Raw genomic sequence first — 24,978 nt, 5'->3', positions numbered from 1 at the left:
CCTTGTGTTCCTTTTTTTAGATCCTTTATACTTCTCGAATGCTGTTCTTATTGCCTTAATTTTTTTCAGCCAGTTCCTTAGAGAACCAGATTGATTTCTTTTTCCTCTTACTCTTCTTTACTTTCCTAAAATATAGATTTGTTGCCTTTGTAATAGCTCCTTTTAATTTAGCCCACCTTTGTTCTACCTCACCCACTTTCTCCCAGTCTTCCCGTTCTTCCTCCAGGTACATTCCCATTTTGACAAAGTCCGTATTTGTGAAATTCAGAACTCGGGTCTTTGTGTGACTTCTCTGTATCCTATTCGCAATATCGAACCATTCTATCTGATGATCACTTCTGCACAGGTGAGCCCCTACCCAGAGGCGTATCTACAGTATTTGTCACCTGGGGCAGATACTTCTTTGGCACCTCCCCCAATATATAATTTTAAAATTTCCTAAACATTGATAAAATATTTCAAAACAGCAGACACATCATATAACACCCAATAATTAAAACTAATAAAGATTTTAAAAATCTCCTGTTCTCCATATCTGGCATCCTAAGATTGTTGTAGATGGGCATGCATGCACACATACACACACACACACACACACACAAAATATACTCCCTCTCTCTCATACACACACATACACATACATGCTTGGTGAGAGACAGAGACACACACACACACACACACACACACACTTTTTCTGTACCTCTCTCACACACAGACATGCTTCCTTGTCTCTCTCACATGCTAACACACACACACACACATACACACACACTTCCTCTATCTCTCTGTCTCACAAACTCATCCCATACATATTTTTTTAAAAATAGTGAAGCTATCCCAGATTGAGTTGGGTATACTTTAGGATAATTTATTTATTTTTAAATAATATGTGTATGGGGTTAGTGTTGAGACAGCACTGTGCTGATTAGGATGGGGATGAGATAGATTTATTACTTTTAAAATATGTATGTGGGGTTAGTGTTGTAACAGCAATGTGCTGATTAGAATTTTGTATATACAAAATGTGAGTAATTGTGTAATTTTTAAATTTGTGTGGTTCTTTTCATCTATTAAACAGATTACTTTAGTATTTTTTGTAAACGTAACTGTGTCTTTCTCATTAATTTAACCCTTGTTAAATAACCCTTGTTGAACTTAAATCAGCCCCATTCCGATATGCGTAAAGAACAGTTCTACTCTGATACAGCATGCATTGCAGATATAAATGTACTTTAGGATTTGGGAAGAGTTTGGCATTAAACATCTAATATAACAAAGTAGGGAGTCATGTGTTTGGCATGCAGAAAACCAAGGAAGCTAAAATTACATAATGGGGACTGAGATACTGATATGCGCACAACAGGAATGATCGTATCTGATTTACTGTAGGATGCAAAACAATGCAACATGACAGCAGACAGAGCCAGAGAAATGCTAGATTACATGGGAAGAGGAATAAACAACAGAAAAACAGAAAGTCATTTGGAGCATTGTCTTATTCTGGAAGCTCATCTCCAGAAGGAAATAAACAGATTGGGGACAGTCAGGAGATGGGCTATTAAAATGGTGCACATCCTGTACATAAGCCTTCTGAAATAAGACTTAAGGACCTAAAAATATACAACCTGAAGGAATGATAGGAGAGGGAGTATATTAGATACATTTATACATATAGGGATCCATATTTAATTAGTTGGACAAAATTAATCCTGCTAATTTAGTCCATATATTCAGCAGTGCAGCTGAGTTTTATCTGGCTAACTTTAGGACAGGTTTCTGGACCAACCAGAATTAGCCAGATAAGTTATCCAGTTAACTGAATAATTTATACAGCTAATTCAACTTCTCCCAGTTATGCCTCTTGAACGCCCCAACTTATCCAGCTAACTTCAAGTCGGCTAACTTATTAACTGGCTAGCATTTAGCCGGATAAGTGCCCAGATCTTCCTTTAATCAAATAACTTCTAAGTTGTCCAGCTAAATGTTTTTGAATATGGATCTCATAATTTAAGAATTATCCATCTTTCCAGGGCTACAAACCCAGTTGAAACAAGTGGTGAAGGGAGAAAAGGTCTACTACAAATACTCATCACTTCTATAGTGGATACCTAATATATGCAAATCTATCTCATTCATATTCATTGTGGCAATCCTGAAAGCCAGACTGTCTAGGTGTACCTCCAGGAGAGGGCTGGGAAACACTGTATTAACTTAATGCAGTAACTCAATACAATGATTTAATACAGAGCCTCAAGTGTCCATACTTTTCCATGACATCATGTAGTGTTCATTCTCATCAGCTGCTCAAGATGGTTATCTTGTAACCTGTTTCTTACATAGAAACATAGCAATGATGGCAGAAAAAGACCAAATGATTCATCCAATCTGCCCAAAACATTTTTAATGGCAGTATTTGCCATTCTGTACATGTTACTCATATTTCTGCTCGATGCAGGTTACACCCCAAGCCTTATGTTAAGAGTAGTAATATTTACAATCACAACCAAGCAACTGTCAAACCCATGGCAAAGTTACTGCTAGAAACATTTTTACAGATGAGAAGCCTCCTTGATAATTAGACAATCCTACTAGAACGTCTTGGCTGTAGAAACTAGAGATGTGAATCGGAACCGGAATCGGTTCCGATTCACATCGTGAAATTTTTTTCATGCGGTCCGATCGTTTTTTTTTTTTAATCAGCTGCACCCGAGCCGATAAACAAAAACCCCACCTTTAAAACAGATCCCTTAGCTTCCCCCACCTTCCTGACCCCCCCCCAAAACTTTTTTAAAGTACCTGGTGGTCCAGTGGGGGTCCCGGGAGTGATCTCCCACTCTCGGGCCGTCGGCTGCCACTAATAAAAATGGCACCGATGGCCTTTTGCCCTTACCCTGTGACAGCGTATCCATACCATTGGCCGGCCCCTGTCACGTGGTAGGAGCACTGGATGGCCCGCACCATTTTTAAAGATGGCGCTGGCCATCCATTACTCCTACCATGTGACAGGGGCCAGCCAATGGCACAGATATCCTGTCACATGGTAAGGGCAAAGGCATCGGGACTACTAGGTACTTTTAAAAAGTTTTTTTGGGGGGGGTCAGGAGGGTGGGGGAAGCTAAGGAATCTGTTTTAAAGGGTCGGGGTGGGTTTATGGATTGTTTTTTTGTGCCATTTTTCCCGCCCTCCCCCAAAACGATGAGAAACCCACAAACAATTTTGTGGGGTTTTCCTATCGGTTTCAGGGAACCCCCGATTTCTGACGACTTTGAAAATATCGTACGATATTTTCAATCATCAGAAAAACGATTCACATCCCTAGTAGAAACAGTCCTGTGTTTTTTCCCTAATGTCTGCATATCAGTACCCTGGACAGTAAATGTTGAAGCCCAGTATTGGCTGTTGTCTGAATCCAATTCCCCTTTTTTTCTCCTGCCATCAAAGCAGAGAGCAATGTTGCAGTTCTGTCAAAAATATCAAGACAACCTAGTTAAGGGTAATAACACCCATGCCTTCTGTTAAGAATAGTAACTGCCACTATGTGCAGATTACCCCCATGCAACCTTTTCTTTATGCCCAACTTCTAGCCTTTAAGAATCCACAGTATCTATCCCATGCTCTTTTGAATTCATTTAGGGGCAGATATTAAAAGCTACACGCGGGCGTAGATTTGTGCGTGCAACCTGGTGCGCACAAATCTATGCCCGATTTTATAATATGCGCACACATGTTATAAAATCTAGGGTTGGCGCGCGCAAGGGGGGTGCACACTTGTGCACCTTGCGCGTGCCGAACCGCACAGCCTTCCTCCATTCCCTCCGAGGACGCTCTAAATGGGAGCGGCCTCGGAGAGAACTTTCCTTCCACCCCCCCACCTTCCCCTCCCTAAGCTGCCCCCCAGCCCTACCTAAATCCCCCCTTACCTTTATCTTAGAAGTTGCGCCTGCCTCTGGGATCACGGCGGCCGGTCCGCGATCCCGGCCACACTGGCAAATGGCTGCTGTGCCTGGAGGCTCCGGCCCTGCCCCTGCCCCTGCCCCACCCCTAGACTGCCCCGCCCCCTGTTTCAAGCCCCAGGACATACGCATGTCCCGGGGCTTGCGCGCGTTGCTGGGCCTATGCAAAATAGGCTCGGCATGTGCAGGAGGGGTTTTAAAGGGTTATGCTCATATATTACAAGCGTAACCCTTTTAAAATCCGCCCCCTACTGTTTTTGTCCTCATCACCTCCTCCAAAAGGGCATTCCAGGCATCCACTACCCTCTGTGAAGAAATATTTCCTGATGTTGGTTCTGACTTGTTCCCCTTGAAGTTTCATTTCTTGACCTCTAGTTCTACAACTTCCTTTCCAACAGAAAAGATTTGTGCATCATGAAAACCTTTTAGGTCTGTATTATATCTCATATCTCCCCTGCACCTCCTCTGTTCCAGGGTATAGCTATTCAGATCCTTCAGCTTCTCCTCATAAGTTTTCCCATACAGATCCCACACCATTTTGGTCACCCTTCTCTGGACCATCTCAGTCCTGTCTCTATCCTTTGAGATATGGTCTCCAGAACTGAACACAGTAGTCCAGGGGAGACCTCACCAAGAACCTGTTCAAAGGCATTATCACCTCCTTTTTCTTACTGACAATGTTCATCAAGATAAACCCACATTCACAAGCAGCATGGGATGCTTGAAATATCCATTAGAATAGCCAAGATATTAAATTGCTCATCTTGAAGTACAAAGGTAATTATTGTTAAATTACTTCATTGTACCAGCTCAATGTTTTCTCACTCACTATATGTAGCGGACCCCTGGTTTGCTGGTAGGCTGAATCTGGGATGCTATGCAGTTCCCAGGGCCAATCTTTTTCTTGCCAAGGAAATTACACAGATGCTGGGATGCCAGGATTCATCCGGCGGGGAGAGGCTTTCACCTCCAGGGCTCCTGGGGCAGAAATGGGATAAAGTGCTCAGTCCAATACTCAAATGTACAAGTCATTGGGTACTCACAGTGGTTGATCTGCTTTGAAGGACGATGTAAATTTGGTTTTCAAATGAAAAAAACTTTAACATAAACAAGAGGATCCAAGATAGTATTGCAAAAATCAGGAATAGCAAAATAAAAATCATAACAAGGAAAGCAGTGGTTTCTATATCCATGGCATATCTTCTATCTACTCTCTTTTCTCCAAATGACCCAGTGTCCAGAATCCCTTCCCCATTGAGGGTAAGGTAATTTTCCTCATTAACAAGTATAAAACTGGGGTAACCCACAACAACCCTTGTTGGTTCAAAAATAGCTTTTTCCAAAAATGTTATTTTCACAATCACAGATTCCCCCAGGTCTTTTCCTTTGCTGTTAACTAGGCACAATAAGAGGAAGAACCCCAAAAAACTCAGTCCTTCCAGAGATTGGGGGGGGGGGGGGGTTGCCCTTCTGTCAGGAACTGGTTCACACCAGACAGCAATAACAAAACTCTTTAATTCTCAAAAATCCTCTCTTCTCACTACTCCTAATGCTCTTCAAATCTCCAAACTCCTGGGTCAGTCCATCAGGGGAGCAGAAAGATCTTGATCAGACCTCCGGATAAAATGTCTTGGCTGAAAATTTTCCTCCTTGCCCAGCTACAACGACACATGGGCTTCCAAAGCACACATACATTTAGCTGGACTGCGAGGCAGCCTTTCTAGATGTATGTTTCGGTCAGAGGCGGAAAATTACGCACGTGCAATACATTGTCACAAGTATGCACGCTATTTTACCCCTCTCTGTTGGCCACACAAAAGAGCAGGGGCAAAGTATGGGGATGCTTTTAGTGTGCCTATTTCATGCCAATTTTCAAAGAGAAAGTACCCATATGCTTTTCCTTTAAAAATAAGCATAAAGTACTCATGCTCATTACAAGTGCATGAGCTATTTCAAAATTCCTCTCCTCCCCCCAGCAACATAATTGATTGCCTGAGCAGAGAGCCCAAGTGTTATATGGGAGCAGAGTCTAAGTTAGGGGATCAATTTTCAAAAAAATGGTCAGCGCTTCACTTAAGAGCTTAAATATTAGGTACCTAAATTTAGAGAACTTTCAGGGACCTAAATGTAGAGCTGCAATTCAATTGCCCAGATTTAGATCCCTAATTTAAGTGCCTAGTCATGAAAATCAGCACTGAAGCCCCTAATACTTTTTCTGCATACTTACACTACACTCCATAGCTGCCCACTTTTTAGGTGCCTCAGTGTGGGTGCCTAGTAGAAACAGGACATTCAATTTAGTAACTCAGCCCTAGTTCATTTTCAAAGGGGCCAAGTTAGGTGCCTAACTCCCAAAATTAGGCACCTAAACTTTTCAAAATTGATTCCTATGTTCCCACTGCCTAGGATGGTCTCTCTGAACATGCCAGAAGCACATTAGTGGAGTCATAAAGAGGAAAAACCTATACTGCTACTGCCCATGCTTTACCAATTAACTGTTCTCTTTAACAGTGAAGACAGGCATCAGAACCCAGCACATTTGTTTTTAGGGAAGCTCTATAGACTGCAAACATGCTCTGCTGTGCCAAAGGAAAAGTGTATCACAAGGCAAGACAGAACATAAGATATCCTACAGTTTGTAGCATGAACAGCCAGGCAATGACAGGAGAGCTGCATGCATGACAAGGAAACAAAATCCCCCGTCAACAATCCAGAAAACATCATGGAGCAAGTGGAAAAACAGACAAAAAAAATCATTGCAGAGCAATTCATATGAGCACTTTTTTCCTTTTAAAATGCTACAATTGTAAAACATGTTATAAGCTGGTTTAAATCTGTTCCATTACCACCCTTGGGCAGGACCATTCTTGGGGGAATTTGGAGCTTTTATTTGGGGGAGGGAGGTGCCCACAATACTGCTGTAGCCCTGCGTTTGATATTTAACGTCGCTTCCCACTCCTTGGGAGCACTGGTGGGGTCCATACTCAGAACCATCTGTGCTAGGTCAGAAGGTCCAGGGCTTCTGCCTTTCAAAATTTGGGGGGGAGCCTGCTGGGCATGCTGCAGTTCTCACAGGTGGCCACAAGATGTCAATATCATTGCATCATCTATTCCAAAAGTTAGGTAATTCTAGTCCTGGAGTGCCACAAACAGGTCTGATTTTCAGGATATCTACAAAAATGTGCATGAGGTATATTTGTATGCATTACCTCCTTGTTGCGTTCGTTGACCCTTAGGCTAAGGCAGGGTTGACGCAACCTGCAGGGAGGAGCCCTGCAAGTCCCCATCGTTGGCAGGCGGACCTGGATGAGGCAGAGGTCCAGCTGGAGTTTTGCCTTTACCAACCCACATTCCCCTCGGGTTAAGCCTATGGGTGCCGGGTCTGGCAGGTCTTAGGTGGGGGCCTCTGCTGTTGGCTGGGTTGGAGTAGGCAGGGGTCAAGTGTATCCAGGCAGGAATCAGAGGCAGGCTGCGGTCTAGTGTATCCAAGGACAGGCAATGGTCGGTGGCAGGCGGAGGTCAAAATCAATACCAGGTATCCATCAAAAGAGAATAGAAACAGAAATGATGGCAGAAAAGGACCAAATGATCCACCTAGTCTACCCAGAAAGCTTATGCTTATGCCAGTATCTGTTGCACTGTGCATGTTACCCCATGCTTATCAGTTTCCCAGACCATAAAAGTCAGGGCCCTTGGATACTGTTTGAATCTAATTTCCCTTAACCCTTGCCGTGGAAGCAGAGAGCAGTGTTGGAGCTGCATCAAAAGTATCAGGATTAGTGATTAAGAAGAGTAGTAAAAGCCGCAGGAGCAAGTTATTCCCATGTTTATTTGTTCACCAAACCATAAAAGTCAGGGCCCTCGTCGGTTGCTTTCTGAATCCAATTCCCCTTTTCCCACTGCCGTTGAAGCAGAGAACAATGATGGAGTTGCAATAGCAGTATCAAGGTTTATTTGTTAAGGGTAGCAAGTGCCACACCAGAACGTTACCCCCATGAACTCTTTTCTTCATTTCCATCCTCTGGCCTTTAGGGATCTACAGTGTTTATCCCATGCCCCTTTGAATTCTTTCACTGTTTTCATCTTCACCACCTCCTCTGGAAGGGCATTCATCACCTTCTCCGTGAAGAAATAAAAAGTTATTCATCACATTTATTTGCTCCAGAGGGAGAGGTAATTTGCCTTGAGCAATCCCTGAGTGGGAAGTGAACCTTGGCTTCTCTGGTTTAGGGTCCATTTAAGCACTAGACTACAATGTCACACTGATGGTGAGCTGGATAGGCAAGGCAGGATGCCAAGGACAAGAACAGCCGGGCAATGAGGGAGATGCTGAAGCAGTGAAGAACAGAAAACAAGGTCGCTGGGCTGAAGAGCTGAAGACAAATATACAGGAACTGAAGGCAGGAACGCTAGAACAAGAGTCAAGATGCTGAAGTAACATGCACTACTACAGGAATAGGGAGACCTGTTGCTGAGGCACTGTCAGCAAGGGCCTTATATAGGCCTGAGTGGATGATGTCATCAGAGGATGCCTCAAGCCTTTTCCTGCCATGGGCCCTTTAAATAACACAAAGTTGGATGCGCACTTGCCTTAGAAGGTGCAGGGCCAGGTGCAGATGGTGGCGTCCTGCTGCATGACCTGTCGGCAGCATCCTGCTGCGTGGAAGCACGGCAGCTCACCACGCGGGTGCCGGGAGAGAGAGTGCTATGTCGGAAGCATGGATGGCAGGCCTTGTTGGGGAAATGAGTGTGGCAGAACACTTCTGTTTAGATGGACACTGTAGTTATTTCAATAAATTTGTTTTCCAAGATTTCCTCCGTGGAGGAAAATTCTTTCAAGGCCCTCACATTGCTCTTTACTTTTCCTATAGTTAAGTCTCTTGCACACAGCACTGATAATCTCAGTTTTGAGGATAACCAAGTCACTACTCAATAAGACACATGAGAGTTGTTTGGTAGTTTCCAACATTTCTCTTTACTGGTAAGGTGCAATGATGAGTTTTAGAGCCTTTACAGCTGTGTACTTCCCTTTTCAAGATAATAGAAAATGCTTTCAATAAGTTTGAGACTTCTCAAAGTATTTCTTAACTTCAGATGTCTTTCCAAGTTACTTAGTTCCTTCAGACACCTGATATTTTCCCTCCCATTAAAATATAGGACAAGTTTGGATGCTCTCCTTCCATGGTAGTTGAAGTATCAAATATACTTTTAAAGTGTTTAGCCTTATCTCCTAGTTCCTCTTGTAGCATCAAAAGTGATACCCTTTTCTCCTCTTTCTCCTCAGCTTCATGGGCCATTGATATGGTCCATTTCCTCTCCTTCTTCTTTCTATCAGGATATCTGGGAGTCATCCACTACTTGGATTCAGTGATCTCAGGTTTCATTTGCAAGTCTGATGAGTGGCTGAGAGAGAGCCAGTGCCGTGGCATAGTTGATGTAGCCTCGTAAGTGAACCGACGAGGCCTACTCCAACAGCTAACAAACATGTCCTGAAGTGGAACAGACTAGAGCTTCACCTATACTAGCTGCCTCCCCCTAATGTTGAGCCCTTGGATTCTGGTGGCTGGCAGGACTTAGGTGGGTCCCCAGGGTGATGGGATGAGCAAAAGTCCAGGAACATGCCTGTGTCAGGACAGGCAGCAGACTGAAGATACGGGGAACAGGCCAATGGACAGGTCCAGGCGGTAGGCAAGCGTAGTCAGATCCAAGGCAATACCAGAAGATCAGGCCAAAGGGTAGATGAGGATAGGAGAGACACTGGACAAGATGAGCTGGGCGAGGCAAGACTGGTTGAAAAAGGCTGGGCATGCAAGGCTGGACGAGACAGGCTGGGCAAGGCAAGGCTGGACGAGACAGACTAGGCAAGACAAAACTGGACAAGACAGGCTGGGCAAGACAAGGTTGGACAAGACAAGGCTGGAACACCAGAACTCAGGAACATCAGGAATACAGGAGCAACACACACTGCTCTAGGCAGGAGACCCATCACTGAGGTGGCATTAGGGAGTTCAAGGAACCATATAGTCAGGATTTGCTGATGTCATCAAAGCATGCTGTGGAGCTTTTCCCACCATGGGCCCTTTAAGAGATGATGTCCGCATGCCTATAGAGACCCCGGGGAGGCGCAAGAGCATGGTGGCATTCAGGCAGCATCAGAACTGTGTCAGGAGCATTGCAGCATTCACGTGGCCGTTGGAGCCGCATTGGAAGCTGGGCCCCTTTGGCATGCGGTGGAATTTCTGCTGCACCAAAAGGTTTCTGGGTTGAGTTAGAGAGTGAGGTCAGTTGTGGGCCTACCCCATGGCCAGTCAAACGTAGCAGTACCCCCCTTAAGCCCCTTCCCCAGGCATCTAGGCTTGGGCTTATGGGGGAAGAGTCTGTGAAAGTCCTTCAATAACTGAAGTTCTTGAAGGTTCGAGGCAGACTCCCAAGAATTTTCTTTGGGCACAAAGCACTTCCATGCAATGAGGTACTGAAACTTGTTCCTGACTCTTCTAGAGTCCATGATTTCTTGAACTTCATACTGAGTGTCAACCTCAGCCACTATTTCTGTGGGTTTAAGTGGTGGTCTTGAGGGCCAAGACAGGATTGCTGGCTTCAATAAAGACCCATGGAAGACATTGCAAATTCTGAGTATGGGTGGTGGTCTCAATTTGAAGGCCACTGCTTCTACTTGGTTGGTGACAGGAAATGGTCTCATGAATCTGAGAGTGAATTTTAGGGAAGGCATCTTGGGGTGCAGCTTCTTAGTATTGAGCCACACCAAATCTCCAGGTTGGGTTTTTGTCCACTTGCCTCTTGAAACATTCTGCTGCCCACTGAAGTAGCTGATGAGTCTTTTGCCATAGATCATGGAGATCTTGCCCCTTGATATTGGCTGCTGGACAGGCAACAGGAGTGGGGATCGGCAAAGGTAACTGTGGGTGTTGCCTGAAGACTATATAGAAGCACAAGGATCCTGTTAAGCTTCTCACATGATTATCATAGCAGAACTTTACTCATGCAAGAAGGGATGCCCATTTGTCTTGTCGCTGATTCAACCAGGCCCTTAGAAAGGCTTTTAGGGTCTGATTAACTCATTCTGTTTGTCTGTTGCTCTGAGGTTGATAGGCTAAAGTGAATTCCAAAATGAACCTGAATTTTTTGCATAGGATCTTCCAGAAGCGGGTGGTAAATTGTACTCCTTGGTCTGTGAGAATATGGCATGAAATCCATGCAGACAAAAGATGTGTTGAATGAAGAGATTAGCTAAGTCAAGAAGGTAGACCAGGGAGAGGCATGAAATGAGCCATCTTCGGAAAATGATCCACCACATCCCATATAGTGGTATTTCCCATTGAGAGGGGAATATCTGTGACAAAGTCAGTGGCCAATGGCTCCAGGATTCCTAGGGAGCTGGCAGTGGCTGTAACAGCCCCCAAGCATGAACTCAAGAGCTCTTGTAGATAGTACAAGTGGGGGAGGGCTCTACATACCACTTTACATCTACCTTCATCTGAGGCCACCAATAGTGTCAGAACATTAATGCCAGGGTTCTGGTGATGCCTGGGTGACCCGCCAAATGAAGGTCGTGGGCCCACTGAAGAACCTTCTGACGTAAACGTTGAGGAACAATTGTCTTCCCAGGTGGAACTGGTACAATGGCATCAACCATGATCTTTTGCAGGATCTATGATATGTCGTGGGGGCTCCAAGGATCCTTCTGTGTCAAAAGAACATGAGAGTACATTGGCCCATTGGTTTTTTGTCTGCACCATTTCCACACTAAAACCCTTACAGAAACTTGATTGATATTCATAGAGGCCACCCACGGCCTTGATTCATAAGTGTTATGGGGAAAAGTAATTTCAATTTTTCGCTTTTACATAGCTATTCCAACCCTGAAAACTTGCTTGCTGTAGCTTGAATGGTTTGAAAGATTTTAGGCTTGATTTTTCAAAGCAACTTAACATACATAAAACTCAGTTTTATGCATGTAAGTGGCACTTTGAAAATCAATTAGGAGATTTGTATGCATAAAAGTATGTGTGAAACCTTATTTCATATGCATTTTTACACACACTAGGAAAAGACATTCTGGGGTGTGGCGTCAGGGCAGGGAAAGCATTTACGCTTATATTTTTGAAAGAATATGAGTACATGCAAAAAATTATATCTGCTCATGAGCAAGTGTAACTTTCTGCGCATGTGTATGCACATATTGGAGCAACCCATGACTTTTCAAAGTCCACGTTGATAATTCAGACTAAAGTCGAGGGTGCAAGGTACCCCTATGTGGACTGTTATAAAATTACCATCAATGTGTACACAGACAAAGCAAATATATAAGCACATTTTTTTTAGAACTAAAGTGCTAAAATGGGGGGAAAAGCTACAAAATTACCAGAGCCAAGGCAAAAAAAAAAAAAAGAAACAAAGGTAAGGGCAAGCATAGTGATTACAATTACAAGAGAGTGTCATCCTCGTATTATCTCTTCCTACTCCTGCAATGTGCCTTTGATGTAAAAGTCATGATTTAGATCTGGGGTAGAGAGGCAGTGCGGAGGGCAGCTTCAGCATTAATAACCATATCTGTGAAATTTCATGGCATGGAATTCTTCAGCCACTGCTATCTGATGTCAGATAAATTATGGGAATACTAAAACCTATAACACAGATGTCTATCACGTGGACTTTGTAGCAGGGATGAGTGCTCCTGTAACAACCTGCCATGAAACAGCAGGTAACTTAATAGGAATGACTGTTTATTCAAAGCCTCCCTCACATGATAAAAAGCCATTTTGCAAAAAGAGACCTCAGGATGAGACGGGTACAGCTGCTCCAAATGTGAACAGAGGCAACAGGTTATGTAACGGGAAGAAAAAAGAGTGACGTAACAAAGGAGAAAATAAGGGGATCCCTGAATTGCCCCTCCACCCCAAGTAGGAGGTGCTGTCAGGCAAGGGAAGCTGATCTGCTATAAGGGCAGAGCTGGGATATTTATTGATTAGGTGAAAGTTACAGTGAGTAAAGAATGAGAGGAGGAAAGCATGCTCTGAAATGATTTGCAGGAAACAGAGTGCCAAAGGCATTCATGTGAGGCTGGCATACACTCGAATTTTGGATTTAAATTAGGAGAAGGGTTCCTAATGTACTTTCTAGCTTGCAAAAAAAAAAAAACATCTTTAAACTGAATTTGTAATTGCTTGCCAAAAAAAAAAAAAGAGGAAATCCAAAACCAAATGAAAATGTTATTACTGTGCTTACGTCCATTGTGTTTATCCTGAAATCTTCCAATAAAGCAAATTTTAAAAAGTCAATTATGTGGCGAAAACCAAAACACTGCAAATCTGGCCCATCTCTAACCAACCACAAGTCCCTCGGTGCAGTGGGATAAGAGTATAAGGATGAGAGACTGTCTCAATCTGTTTCTAATAACTCAGTCCCAGGTCCATCTGCCAGCTCTAACACAAACGTCTCTCTGACAGTCACTGAGTCTTGTTAGCAGAGCCAAGCCCTGCAGTAGCCCATGGAATCCAGAGTCTAGGTTGTTAATCAGGTCTCTGTATCATTAATGGCAGGAAAGTTTTATTCCCTCTCCCTCCCCACCAAAATGACCTGTCCCAGAGACAATACTAGTGTCCCACCCCAATAATTTGCTGTTTCATACCCTGCCTAAACTGATCTCAAGATTAATAGTCCTGTGCTGTTTTGTTTTTTTTGTTTGTTTTAATGAGCTGAGCCATTGTTTGCTTCAGAGAATAAGAATACAGCAGAGTAACTTCTGGGTACCATCAGAAATTCCTTGGCTATCCATTCTAAGTCAAGGTATTTCAAATTTAATTAGGGTGGTTTTCCGTCATGCTTAAAAAGGCCCATGAGCCAAAGAATCGACTCACTTCTTCACATGAAAAGGTCAGAGGCAACCCATAGCTGCTGAATCAAGAGTCAGGAAGCGGTTTCCTGAGTGCATGGTATAAGTGTACTATGTATGAATACATCTAGCACTACATCAACAATTCTTAACTGATCTGAAAAAAAACCAAAACCCAACAACTTCCTAAAGTGGTAGATGATGCATTTTAACTTTGCTTACAATCTGTTGTGGAATTTTGGTACCTACTGAATCAAAGGCTAGAACCAAGGAGCCTGCAGCTAAGGGGTGAAAGGCATCCTGCATTACACTGTGCACTGTAACCCTCCGTGTTATAATGACTTCCAGCCCCCGAAACAGATCTGCCAATGCACCTCAGGCCTGACCTTCAGTATCCATTATTATTCATATTATCTTCCTATTCCAGCACTGAGATCCCTTTCCCCAGCTCTCCTGATGTGTTCCAGTACCACCACTTTTCCTAGCTCTGTCCAACCATCCTGTCGGGTTACCAGCAAGCCCTGGAAAATGTCAGATAATAATACAGGTTAGCAAGGAAGGGAGAGTTACCTTTCAAATTTCAGCCCCTCCTCTTGTGGGGTCTGAAAATGACCATCCCCCCTGACAGCAGCGGATTCCCGATGACGACCGGCCCGGGGATTCGCCACCCAGGCTGGCCCAGGAGATACCACGTGGTCTGCCGAGCGTGGCTCTGTCACGGCCGCGCTTGGCAGACCACTTGACTAGCGCGCCCGGCCCACCGGGGGATGCCCAATCTCCCGATAGGCCAATCCACCCCTGCCCCCTGAAAGGTTATATAACAGCTCTCTCCCCAGAATTTGTAGGCAGTCCTTTATGGTTTGGGGAGAGGAGTTTTTGCCTTTATTATTTTTTCAGGCCCAGTCAGAGAAGCCAGGCAAACCCTGCCTGGGGATACTGAGCAGGGTCAGGAAGGGTCCACTTCCAGGCTACTCACTAGCTGCTTGGGGCATTCCTCTGCGCTGTTTTCAGGCATTTGAGATTTTCTGTTGTAGGAGCCTCACTGGACACTTGGGCCTTTCTTGGATTCAGGGCATGAAGGAAGCCTGTGTCTGAGATGCCCAAGGATAGGGAAGACCTGCCTCGGAGATGGTGAACCGTTTGTTAGGAGTAACTCCGGTGTTAACCTTGGTTAAGGGAAAGCGACATTAAATGAAAGATCCAGGAGGAAGATCGCTTTGGGCTGTCCCTTCCTTCTTGGATTGGAGCAGGATAAGAAACCTGCATCCAAGGATCCTGAAGAGAAACTGAAACTGTGAGAAACTGAAAGATCCTGAATACTTTCTAATCATGAGGAAAAGAACTGTAAATATCATCAGAGTCGCTCATCTGGAGCCTTCATCCTGGGGCAGGGGCTCATTGTGCATGGATAATATTTTTTACCATCTTTGGAAATGGTTCCTCACTAGTCTAAGGTTCCCCTATCCACTGTGATCCCCACCTCACTTAATCCGAAGGGGGGGGGGGGGGATGGCAACCCTGCCCTGCACATGTGGTGCTGGGGTTTGTTTGTTTGTGCCATTTCCATCTGACCATTTTATTCAGTAAAGTTTTATTTTGGACACTAACCTAGGACACATAGCACACACAGTGAAGATAAAAGTATACCTCTCCCAGAAAGATTAAAAATAAAGTCACCCAGACATCTAGTTATGCCTTAGAGGAGAAGGACGTGCTGTGACTCTGCTCCTGCTAAAATTGTGAAATTATCCTGTTTATACATCTAAACAGTGAGCCATCCCTCCCCCCCCCCCCCCCCCCCCATGACAGAGACTTTCTCCCGCTGTCATGGCTGAAGCTGGTTGGGGCTAAGCGTTGCTGTGTTACAAGGCCTCTAGATGGAACCTCATAGGGTGGGCTGTCCGATGTTCTCCTCCCTACTGGATTTCCTACACAGGATTGGGGTCCAGAACCCACCCAGCAAAGACTCCCAAGGGGCAGGGAGGGGAAGCAGGGAGAAATTTAGGATATCACCTTGAAAATAAACAATTGCTGATGAACAAGTTTAACAAGTTTATTTTTACCAAAAATAAAAAGGATTAGTAGTAATCTTGTAGAAAACAATGCAAGTATTCAAGTTCTTTAGCATGTATCTTTGGAATAATACTCCAAAAAAAACAAAAAACAACAACCCTTTTTTGTTAACTGTAGACAATTTAGACAACAATCAGAAATTGTAAATACTTTCCAAATTTTCTTTTATGGTAGCAATACAAACACAAAATTAACAATTCTATTCTCTTGTTTCCAGGAGCCTTCTGCTGGATTCAACTCCAAGACAGACATTACTTTAATTTTTTTGTGTGTTGGTCTTCACTTTATTCTGTTTAATCTTCAGATCTGTATCAAAAGAAATTAAGTCTTTCTGGGTACTTTTTCTCTTTTTCCAGGAACTTCTATAAATCAAGAGTCCCTCTTATAGTAAGTATCCTCTTTTTTTTTTCTCTTTTGTGTTTGCTGTTCATTTTCAGTGTTGTCTGTCCTTTTGTGTTATTTTCCTATTGAGCTCAATTAGATTCTGCTAGCTTGCTAGTCTGGCCAGACCTAAGGTGTGATTTCCTTTTGTAGGTGTATGCACACACTTATCTGGGATCCAAGGTCAGTCTGTTTTGATACAATCTGTGATGCGACGGTCTCTGGCACAGCAAATGTCTACTCCAGGGTCCTGAGGTTGCTGGTGTCTGGTCTTCCTCTGTCGGTATCCACTTCCAGAGGGGTGCCTACTACCTAACTATACCAAATCAAAAACAAAGACTACCTCCCTGGCACCGAGTTATCTTCTGCAAGCTAAAATTATTTCTGCTGCAGGTATCTGGTAGCTTGGTAAAACTGTTTTATCTAGCTAAAGAAAATAAATAATAATCAGAAAATCCCTGTCTTTAATTTCAGGGGAACAGTAGTTACTTTACAAACAATACAAAATCCCACTCCCCTCTAATTAGAACAGGCAAAAAAAGAAAAAAAATGACCACATTCCTGTTCAGTTGCTTCTACTATTAACTACTCTGTTTTTCCTTTTTTTTTTTTTTACTTTCAGGGCACAGGAATCTCTCTGGGATCTGGAATCAAATCTTTTTTTCTTTCTCTCTTTCTTTCAAATCTCCCAGGGACACAGTAACTCAGTAACAGCAGTTTTACTGATTTGTGGCTGTTCCCCTTAGGGTGCAGACTAGCTCTACCACAAATGGTTTTGAGGCTTGACAGAGCTGACGACCAGCATTTCTGCCTCCTGCAAAAACCCCCTGCCTTCCTCTCAGTTCCCCATATGGAAAATCTTTTTCTTCCAGAGCAAATCCTTGCTCCACTGATGTCACTATAAAATAGTGCCACTTTTAAACATCTTTATTTTCCCTGAAACTGCCACTCTCAGCCTTTCTGGTGACAGGGCAGAGATGTCAGCAATTTCTATTAAATTTTCCTTTTATTTAAAAAATAGCTGCACTGTTCCAAAACAATATTCCAGGGTCTAGTCACCTTACTTTTTAGTACTCCTAAACTAGACAAATTAATGACAAAATCCATGAGGCTAGCCACCCCCCCAGTGCTTTTGAGCTGTACAATACATATACAGGATATCTGCAAGAAAACCTGGACTGGATTCCTGCTTAGACTGAAGTCCCAGCACAGGTGCTTTCCCTGGCTACATAAACACACCAAAAGAGCCTTGTACAAGTGATGGGGGCTAGCACTGGTCACCCCCAACACTCAATCTGGTCAAAACATTTATTTTTAAAGTATTTTTCCTGGAGCTACATGGATTTGCTTACGGGATTCATCTTTCTCTCCAGGACCCTCCCTCATACAGCCGAGTAGCAAAGGCTATCCCAGCATCCCTTGCTGCTGTCCCTTCTTTGTTTTGTGTGTCTATCACTCCCAGGGAGGGGGGGGGCTGCAGTAGCTTGGCACAGAGGGATTGTGATAGCTTGGCACTGCTGCAGGATCTTGGTAAGTGCCTTCTGTTGCTTATCCTTTCCCCCCTTGCCTTTATTTAATCTGTCTTAGTTTTGTTTTACTTTTATGCCTGCCCCTGCAGTGCTGATATAACCTGACCCCTTTAAGAGTCCAGACTATGATGTCATCCTTGCTGGACTGCTAAAGCGAAACTAAACTGGCACCTCCAAGTGATCTCTCCTGACTGCGGGTAGCAGCAGCCCTTCCCTCCTACCTTAAACAGCTGATACACTGGGAAGTATGGACCACAAGATTTCATTATATGCTGATGATATATTGATATATATAACTGATCCCTCTACCTCTGGCATAGTGCTCATGGATCAACTCTCAGTTTATGGTCAGCTATCTGGCTATAAAGTGAACTATGACAAGTCAGAAATATTTCCCTTTACTAAAAAATGAACCATCCCCTTATTCTTTCTGAGTTTAAGTTGGTATAAAAAGTGGTTCAAGTATTTAGGAATGTGTGTGTCTCGGTCTTTGCAGATGAGTACAGATTACATTATGATTTGTGCTTCTTTCCAAGGTTAAAGAAAATATTAGTAAGTGGACAGAATTTTCGATTTCATGGCTGGGTCAATGCAGTCTGTTAAAAATGACTGTACTACCCAAACTTCTGTATTTATTCCAACACCTCCCGTGTACAGTTACAACAGCAGTGTTTGATGAATTGCATAGAGTTATGGCCTGATTCATATGGAACAATAAACAAGCTAAGATTAAATTAAAACAACTTTGGATATCCAAATGTCAAGGCAGGCTTGCCTTGCCTAATATAAGAATATATTATTGGGCAGTGAGGCTGGTATGCCTCAAATCTTGATTTAGTAATAAAGGGAATGCATGGCTACCTCTTGAATGTGAGGAGATGCAGAAATATTAAGTCAGTCCCAAACTTCAAGGTTAATAATGTAGAAATTATTTTTTATTTTTCATAGCTGCAAACTCCATTGCTCAAAACAGCACAGATTTCAAAAGAGGGTCCCCCGACACGGATCCATGTTTCGCCAAACTCGGCTGCGTCGGGAGGGACAATAATTTTATGCAGCATTCATAAGCTATAAAATAAAGAGAATTTAAATGAAGTAATAACAGGGACCGGTACAAAATGGATCAAATAATATACATTGTGATTCAAAAATGTAACACATACCTTTAAAACTCTATGCTTTAGCGTAATTTCATCGCAAGGAGAGTAAGCAGTACAGACAGACCTTGGCATTTAAAAAGACTGAGAATTTTAGCACCAAACGTTTTGGCCAATCAGAACACACCAGCACTATACAGTTTTAACCAATCAAAATAAAGAACCAAAAATATAAAAGAGAATACAATGAAAATAACAGTGACAGTAGAAATACGAAATTAAAGAAAGAATTGCCACTCTATTTCATTATTTAACCCTTGGGTTTCAGGCTATTTAGTCTAAAAATCCACTTTTGTTCCCGACGGGTTAAGATTTCAGAATAATTCCCACCCCGGGGTGGCAATGGCACCACATCATTTATTTTCACTTGGTTTAGGTATATTGATGATATCTTTTTAGTATGGACAGGGACGGATTTTCAATTTTTTGCATTTTTTGATTGGCTGAATAATTGTAGTGAGCATCTTCAATTCAATTTTGTTATCAATCCTAAGGTAATAGCTTTTTTGGACGTCTCTGTATCTATTGATAGGGGTATGTTTCATACATCAATTTTTCGTAAACAAACTGATCGTAATACCTTATTAAGATTTTTGCCGAGGCCTGACTGTACTGCTTGCTCTCCTTGCGATGAAACTACGCTAAAGCATAGAGTTTTAAAGGTATGTGTTACGTTTTTGAATCACGATGTATATTATTTGATCCATTTTGTACCGGTCCCTGTTATTACTTCATTTAAATTCTCTTTATTTTACAGCTTATGAATGCCGCATAAAATTATTGCCTCTCCCGGCGCAGCCGAGTTTGGTGAAACACGGGTCCGTGTCAGGGGACCCTCTTTTGAAATCTGTGCTGTTTTGAGCAATGGAGTTTGCCGCTATGAAAAATAAAAAATAACTTCTACATTATTAACCTTGAAGTTTGGGACGGACTTAATATTTCTGCATCTCCTTGGATGATTGAACTTAATAGTTGGAGTGCAGTTCTCTGCTCCTCTATTGTGCTTTTGGATACCTCTTGAATGTGAGCATGCTGGTGCAGTGGAGTTACCGACTTTATTCATGATAACCAGTTAATAATTGCCTTAGTTGGTTGGCTTTTCGGACTAGCCCAATTCTGGCACAGTCCCTGAAGAACTTAAAAATTCTTTTATGACCCCTACCCATGCAGGACAGGCATACTCGGGTGGGGAAGTATTACTGACAGAACCGTGCTTCCAGTTAGAAATGGCAGGCTTGTGTGTGGAAACTTTCACGATGATGCTACACAGTATGTTTGACTCAATTAATGCTAATAGTTCTTCGCCTTCATTTACAAATGCCCAGGGTACCCTGTTTTTTTTTTAATATGCATTTAGCCCAGATATCGCAGTAAAGGTCCTTTGGTCAATGGCCACAGATCGTGGATCCTTCTGGAACCTGGTATGTATGCAACCTGCAACTGCTTTGAGACTACCTGTATTGCCAATTTAACTATGTAATCTATTCATCTATCTGTCTCCAATTACCTTTATGCACTAAGCTAATGGGTTTGTAAGAAACCATTGCCCTTTAACATTGCAAACCATGCCATTGAATAGAAGGCCTTCTTTTTCCAAGGCTGCCTCTAACTAATACAAAATTTACTACTTATAATCCTAACACTGCAATAAACAACTCAGAACTATTGCTTAATGATAAAGCAAATTTCTCTTCTGTTTTGAAGTTCTTTTCAGCAACACGGATAACTACAAAAGATATGCACAGCAAGAATGCAACTGCAGTACAACTTCCTGCCCTGAGGAGATGAAACATTCCTTTTCTCTGGCATGCCTGTATGATTACTTCTACACCATATTTAGAGTGTGGAGTTTAGGGGAAATAGGAAGATGGGTGACAGCTGATATTTTTCATTCACAGGGGGCAGGGAGAGGGGAGAGAAAGCCCTAGTGTATAGCTCATATCAAGTAGATTGAAAGAGAGTCACAGTTGTTCGATCAGTAGACTGGTTGGATGTTCCTTTTCAGACACATAGAAGGGAAAGGGATATATGCAGACAATTTACATTTTATTACAGATGTGCATTCGTTTCCTACGATTCGACGGCATGCGCGTACTTCACCTTTACAGAACACGCAGGAAAACAGATCAAATGCGTGCATCTCATTATTAAAAATACACACATACTGTCTTCCCACATGTACAATAAAATCAGAAAGGAACACGTGTACCACCAAATCAGAGGAAATAAATACACATCCCTACATTTTATATGCTTCTCATTGATCTTGTAAAACCAAAAGCTTAACATATTGTTCTTGCTCTGACTAGAAAAAATGAATTAAATTGCAAAGGAGAGAATCCCTGTTCACTTCCTATTTGAAGCCTAAAATGCCAGGGAAGAGCAGTAAAGACAAATGATAACATGTGAATTACTTTATAGTGTTTTTTGTTGGCTGAGAAAGAGAGATGCCAATGCAAATTCTTTCCTTTGACGCCTACAGAAGTCCTTCTCACCTTTGCAAATGTTAAATTACCCCATCTCTCCACAACAATGGGGGAGAGGGGTGCTATAGCTGGAAGCCATAGCACCTGGATTGTAATGACACTATGTAGACTTGGCTACAATTGCTAGGATTAAATGAATATTTCTCCAGAAGGAAAATTTTGATTTCCGGTAATGGTTGCCTGCTGATCGGATGCAGGGGGAAGGAACTCCTGTTAGATTCTTCACAGTTCTGAATATAACGCTGGTCAATGTCTCTGGACAGTATAAAAATTATACTTACTCTCTCTAGTTATAGGCTGGACTGCACTATGACATTTTCTGCTGGCCTGTGGCATGATATGAATGTTAAATCACAGTGTGGTGTGCATGAGAAAGCACAGGTTAGCGAGATGCAGCTGGTCTTCAGAGAGAGTAGAGAAAAAATCCTGGCGATGTCCAAGGAAATGCTTCAGCAAATCACTACAGTTGTCTCTGCTGCTTTTGATGAATGGCTAATAAAGCTCCATTCGGCGATGGACGAGATTAAGGGGAGCTTAGAGATGCAAACTGAGAGAATGGAGACTGTGGAGCAGGGAATTTCAGGCCAAGACTACCAAATGACGCAGGCCAAGCAACAAATCGCTGAACTACAGACAAAACCTAGGCATTTGACTGAGCAATTGGAAGACCACGAAAACTGCAGTCACAGGAATAATCTGTGAATCTGGGGAGCTTGTTGAGCTAATTAAAACCTGGCTGCCACATGAGTTAGGCCTTGTCAACTATACTGTTCAGATTGTCTATGTGCATCTTGTTGGCCCATGTCGTGATCAAAAAGGCAGGCCCCAACCTGTCATTGCCTGAATCCTGAATTGGGCACATAAAGTTAAGCTGATCCAAGCTTTTCGGAAAGTTGACATGTTGGAATATAACGGACATAAGTTGCTTCTATTTAATGATTTTTCGCTGCATGTGGTCTTGCTGCACAAAGAAATGGCACCGGTCTATTTGACACTGCATCGCAAAGGAATCAGGTTTGTCTTATTATATCAAGCAAAGTTGTGTGTGCATTAAAAGGGGAATGTGAGATTCTTTGCTGACAAAGCTGCGGCTGAGGCTTTTCTCCATCAACTAAATGTGAGCTAAAAGATTCCAATTTATCCCTGTCAACTGAAAAGCAGAATGTTAATACAAACAAAAAACACACTTTGAAATGTTTGTATGCTAATGCCAGAAGTCTAAGAAGTAAGATGGGAAAATTAGAGTGTATAGCAGTGAATGATGACATAGACTTAATTGGCATCTCAGAGACATGGTGGAAAGAGGATAACCAATGGGATAGTGCTATACCAGGGTACAAATTATATCGCAATGACAGAGAGGAGCATCTTGGTGGTGGGGTATCGCTTTATGTCTGGGATGGCAGAGAGTCCAACAGGATAAAGATCCTGCAAGAGACTAAATGCACAATCGAATCTCTATGAGTAGAAATCCCTTGCGTATTAGTGAAGAGTCCACCTGGCGAAGATGGTGAGATGGACAGTGAAATGCTAAGAGAAGTTATGGAAGCTAATCAAATTGCTAGTGCAGTAATAATGGGAGATTTCAATTACACCAATATTGATTGGGTAAGTGTGACATCAGGGCATGCTAGAGGGATAAAGTTCCTGGATGGAATAAGTGACAATTTCATGGAGCAATTGGTTCAGGAACCAACAAGAGAGGGACCAATTTTAGACCTAATTCTCAGTGGAGCACAGGTTTTGGTGAGAGAGGTAATGGTGCTGGGGCCGCTTAGAAATAGTGATCATAATATGATAAAATTTAAATTAATGACTGGAAGGGGAACAGTAAGTAAATTCATGGATGTAGCACTAAACGTTCAAAAGGGAAACTTTGATAAAATGAGAAAAATAGTTTAAAAAAGTGAAAGGTGCAGCTACAAAGGTAAAAAGTGTACAACAGGCATGGAATTGTTAAACAATACCATTCTAGCAGCACAGTCCATATATATTCCTTGTATTAAGAAAGGTGTAAGGAAGATCAAGAGATTGCCAGCATGGCTAAAAAGTGAGGTGAAAGAGGCTATTTTAGTCAAAAGATCTTGATTCAAAAATTGGAAAAAGGATCCATTAGATGAAAATAGCATAAAGCATAAGCATTGGAAAGTTAAATGTAAGACATTGATCAGAGAGACTAAGAGAGAATTTGAAAAGAAGTTGGCCATAGATTCAAAAATTAACAAAAATGTTTAGAAATATAACCAAAGCAGAAAGCGTGTGAGGGAGTCAGTTGGACCATTAGATGATCGAGGGGTTAAAGGGGCACTTAGGGAAGATAAGACCATCATGGAAAGATTAAATGATTTCGTTGCTTTGGTGTTTACTGAACAGGATTTTGGGGAGACGGTTTTCAAGGGTGATGATTTAGATGAACTGAACCAAATCACGGTCAACCTAGAAGATGTGGTAGGCCAGATTAACAAATTGAAGAGTAGCAAATCACCTGGACCAGATGGTATACACCCCAGGGTTCTGAAAGAACTAAAAAATGAAATTTCAGACCTATTACAAATAATTTGTAACCTATCATTAAAATAATCCATTGTACCTGAAGATTTGAAGATGACCAATATAATCCAATATTTAAAAAGGGCTCCAGGGGTGATCCAGGAAACTTTAGACTGGTGAGCTTGACTTCAGTGCTGGGAAAAATCGTGGAAACTTTTATAAAGAATAAAATCACAAAACATTTAGATAGACATGGTTTAATGGGACACAGCTATCATGGATTTACCCAAGGGAAGTCTTGCCTCACAAATCTACATTTTTTTGAAGGGGTGAATAATGTGAACAAATGTGAACCTGTAGATGTGGTATATTTGGATTTTCAGAAGGTGTTCGACAAAGTCCTGCATGAGAGATTTCTAAGAAAACTAAAAAGTCATGGGATAGGAGCCAATGTCCTTTGTGGATTGCAAGCTGGTTAAAAGACAGGAAACAGAGAGCAGGATTAAATGGTCTGTTTTCACAGTGAGTGCCTCAGAGATCTGTACTTGTACCGGTGCTTTTTAATATATTTATAAATAATCAGGAAAGAGGTATGACGAGTGAGGTGATCAAATTTGTAGATGATACAAAATAATGCAGAATAGTTAAATTTCAAGCGGATTGTGATAAATTGCAGGAGGACCTTGCGAGACTGGAAGATTGGGCTTCCAAATGGCAGTTGAAATTTAACATGGTCAAGTGCAAAGTGATGCATATAGGGAAAAATAACCCTTGCTGTAGTTACACAATGGGGTAGATGCAATAGTGCGCTCAGCCGAGCGCACTGTTTAACCTGGTTAAATAGGTGCTAATCCACCCCCTAATGCAATAGGGGGATTAGCGTCTATTTAACGTGCATCCGACATGGAGTGAATGAGTTAGCGCTCATCAGATGCAAATGCATGTGAATGAGGCTATTACTCATTCACTCCAAATGCAAAAAAATAAATGTGCGTCTCAGATGCACATTTATCACTCAGATATTAACGCCTACCTGGAGCAGGCGTTAATAGCTGA

The 24,978-nt window shown here is 42.4% G+C and overlaps 1 long non-coding RNA gene across 1 annotated transcript; it reads left to right on the top strand.

The window, feature by feature from the left end:
- Window positions 1-16,420: 16,420 nt before the first annotated feature.
- On the top strand, window positions 16,421-21,399 carry LOC115074598. The gene is made up of 3 exons (XR_003852293.1): window positions 16,421-16,653; window positions 20,304-20,367; window positions 20,651-21,399. It is a non-coding gene; the product is annotated as an uncharacterized LOC115074598 (long non-coding RNA).
- Window positions 21,400-24,978: the final 3,579 nt, after the last annotated feature.

This window comes from Rhinatrema bivittatum, chromosome 12, assembly GCF_901001135.1.
Source record: "Rhinatrema bivittatum chromosome 12, aRhiBiv1.1, whole genome shotgun sequence".
Classification (NCBI taxonomy): domain Eukaryota; kingdom Metazoa; phylum Chordata; class Amphibia; order Gymnophiona; family Rhinatrematidae; genus Rhinatrema; species Rhinatrema bivittatum.
The sequence above is the reverse complement of the archived record's forward strand: the minus strand, read 5'-3'. Positions and strand labels throughout refer to the sequence as shown.